Genomic DNA, 3,887 nt, shown 5'->3' with positions numbered 1-3,887 from the left:
TTTATGATGATATCCTTGACAATGAAGAATATCAACAACAATTTGGACAAGGAAAAAAGGCCCACCCTAATTACAGGGATGATCCATATTTTCAAAAGTTAAGGGGGGACTTCCAAACACTACCCCCAATTCTAAAGGCCACTGTCCATCCTGAGGCCCCAAAAATAAAATGGGCCCCGGGACCTCCAATTTGGGTGGAACAGTGGCCATTGCCTGCTTCCAAATTAGAACAACTGCACCTGTTAGTCAACCAACAATTTGAGTTCGGACATCTCTGTAGGTCCCTAAGCCCCTGGAATTCTGTGTTTGTCATACAAAAAACCAATGGGTCCTGGAGGCTAAAAAATTAACAACTCTTACCTCCGAAGGTATGACCCTTCCCATCCCATCATTCTGTATATTTTCCCTGGGGAATCTCTTCTTACAGCCCTGCTCGCCCAAGAAGGGGAACCACTTCAATGGGTCCATTTGTCCTTGGGTGGGGCTCCACGGGTCTACTCTATGGTTGACCAGCTAGCTGATTGTATCATTAAAGGGAGAGAACTTTCTATTAGACTGTTTGGTGCGGAACCCTTTTCCCTAATTATCCCTTTTCGGGTTCAAGATTTTACTTGGCTTCAGAAAAATAACCCTCGAGTTGCTCTAGCGTTGGAGGGTTACTTGGGCAAGGTGGACTGCCATTATGGACCTCACAAATGGATGAGTTCTTTTGGAAGGCTCTCCTGGAAGCCACCCGTAACCTTCCTGTCACGGGCTGACCCTAGCTTCCCCACCATATTCACAGATGGAGGTAGATTGGGGGCCTCTGTTGTGATCTTTCCCCCTTATCAAGGAATAAAGTCCACCCCTCAAAAACTTTTACGTAGAATTGAAGGATCAGCTCAATTCAAAGAGTTGTATGCAATTACTCTGGACTCTGGCCTTCTCGGTGGTAGAAGGCCCCCTTAACCTTTTCTCTGATAGTCTTTATGCCGTCAATCTCCTCCCCAACCTAACAAACGCATATATCCGCCTGGACTCTAATCCCATAACGCCCTTAATGATACAAACAAGATATCTTCTCAGAAAGCGGTCAGCTCCCCTCTTTGTTCAACACCTTAGGGGACACCAAGGACTCCCCGGAATACTTTCTGAGGGTAATAGCCTCGCTGACCAATTGGCCTCATCCTCCCACTCTTTCACCGTCTCTGAGGCAACTAATTTTCATGACCTCACTCATACAAATTGGAGAGGACTTCACCATAAATTTCCTGAAGTTCCCATTAAAGATCTTAAAAGGATTGTTAGAGCTTGTCGCTCGTGCCAACCTTTTCTCCAAGTTCCGCCTTTGCAAAAATCAGGAAGCAATCCTCGGGGCCTACGGTCCAATAACCTTTGGCAGACTGATGTTACCCATTACGCCCCTTTTGGAAAACTCAAATATGTCTTTGTCTCCGTGGATACCTTTTCTCACGCTTGCTGGGCCTCTGCTCATACGGGAGAAAAGGCTAAACACGCCATAAGCCACATGCTACAATGCTTTGCCACTCTGGGACTCCCTGATCAAATTAAAACGGACAATGGTCCCTGCTTTACTAGCCAAACATTTCAAAGTTTCTTACAGACCTGGAGTATATCTCACTCCACTGGGATCCCATACAATCCAAAAGGTCAAGCCATTGTGGAAAGACAAAACCAAACTCTTAAATGGATACAGAAAATGTGGCATATATATACAATGGAATACTATTGAGCCATGAAAGAGAACAGAATCCTGTCATTGACAGAAACATGGATAAGCTTGAAGGACATTATGTTAAGTGAAATTAGCCAGGCACAGAAAGATAAACAGCACATGTTCTAATATATGGAAGCTAAAAAAGATGATCTCTTAAAAGTAGACAGATTTGTCATTATAGAGACTTTGAAGCAGAGGGAGGATAGGAAAAAGTTGATTGACAGATACAAAATTATGGTTAGATATGAGTAATAAGTTCTAGTGTTCTGTAGAACTGTAGGCTGACTGTAATTAATAACTTATTGTATATTTTCAAATAACTAGAAGAGTGGATTTTGAATGTTCCCAACACAAAGAAATGATAAATGCTTGAGGCAATGGATATGCTAATTACCCCGATTTGATCATTACATTCTATACATGTATTGAAATATCACACTGTATCCCATAAATATGTACAATTGTTATGTGTCAGTTAAAAATAATAAAAGTCAAAAAACAAACAGAAAGAGCCAGGAAATAAATCTCCAAAGATAAACTAATACTGCTTTTAGCTGGAAACTGAGGGTGACGTTAAACCAAAATCCTTGCTGGTGTATCATTCCAGAACCCCTAGGGCGCTTAGGTAATGCTGAACAGCACACACCTCCTATATAGCGTCCAAACTGTATGTGAAGGAAAATCTTTCTTACAGGCGTCTCTGACTGAAGGTGATGTTTCTGGTCATTCTTCTAGAGCTTTCAGTTACAAATAATATCTATGTGGTCTTTCGGCTTTCCAATACTACGTCATCACCGTAGCCTCTATACCCAGGAGGCACCACAACCTTCCAGGCATATTAGGTGATGGTGAAGTATCGGATGTGGGGTGCCGATAGGATGACAGTACTTGTATGAGAGATTTACAGAAGAGTTTTTACCATAAGGCATTGGAGGCACTGACTAGGCTTGGAAAGACATGTCAACACAAATAATGAATGAAATAGGGAAGAAATGGCTCCTAAAACTTTTGCTGACTTCACGGTTTTGAGAAAATGATGATCCAAAGCAAAAATCTTTTACTTTGCTAAGGAGGCTGAAGTATGCAATGTGGGCAGTAAACATGTTGAAGAACTATTAGCATCACTGATGAAGGGCAAAGAACTTACTGCTAAGAAACTCTTCCAACTCGTGGGCACTACTGGCGTGAGGCGGAGGAGGAAGAGGAGCTCCGTTATTTATTTATTTTATTTATTTATTATTTTTCCTTTTTGTCTTTTTTACTGACCGGTAACGGGATCGCAACCCTTGGTGTCGTGCCCGTACCGGGGACCGGCAACATGATCGCAACCCTCGGTGTTGCGCCCGCACCGCGCTCAGCCAGTGAGCGGGAACCGGTCTCCACATGGGATCCGAACCCTCGGTGGGAGGGCTGCCGCGCTCCTAAGCGGCGCACTCTCCAGTGCACCACCGGGCCGGCCCGGAGCTCCGTTATTTAAATGCCCAATCTTTATGATTAAGACCATGCAGACATCACGGGTCTGTTGCAAGTCAGCATGGTCAAAACATGAACAGAAGCACCAAATTACAACAAAACTACAAGCTGGATCTCATGTTGTCGGGAGTTCTAAGACCACAGGTCAAGGGAATGCAAACAGATGCCCATGTTGGTTTTTTCATCTCATAGCTGCCAAAGACGGTTCCCAGCTATCCATTTCCAGAGTCTTGACTGCCCAGAAAATTGGTCACCAGTTTCTCGAATTTGGTCACTGGATGAATCTCAGATGCTGTTTCTCTCACACCTTCATGAGCTTACTCTGGCTCTCATACCCCACCACAAAAGAGCCGCCATCCCTTCTGCCCATCTCCCTTCTCTTGCCACCAAATGCCCCTCAGGAAACTCTTCAAAGTGCTCTCTAGTCAATTAAAAAGAGGCATTGTTTACGTATTTTGCCAAATATTAAAAGCATTCATTATGTCTCTCCAAACATATTTCATCGCTTATTTTTGTAAGTTCACTGAAGCAAGATGTAATTTTTGTCTAATATTGTACAATATTGTTGTGTTCTATATACATACATGCCCACCAGTGAGTTCACTGAGAATTAAACAATTAGGTACCTGATGTTTTAAAGGCTTTCTGTGATACAGAAATCCTTGGCAGATATTAAAGGGGTTTTTAAATGTTTGGG

This window comes from Galeopterus variegatus, unplaced genomic scaffold, assembly GCF_000696425.1.
Source record: "Galeopterus variegatus unplaced genomic scaffold, G_variegatus-3.0.2 Scaffold845, whole genome shotgun sequence".
NCBI classification, from domain to species: domain Eukaryota; kingdom Metazoa; phylum Chordata; class Mammalia; order Dermoptera; family Cynocephalidae; genus Galeopterus; species Galeopterus variegatus.
The sequence above is the reverse complement of the archived record's forward strand: the minus strand, read 5'-3'. Positions refer to the sequence as shown.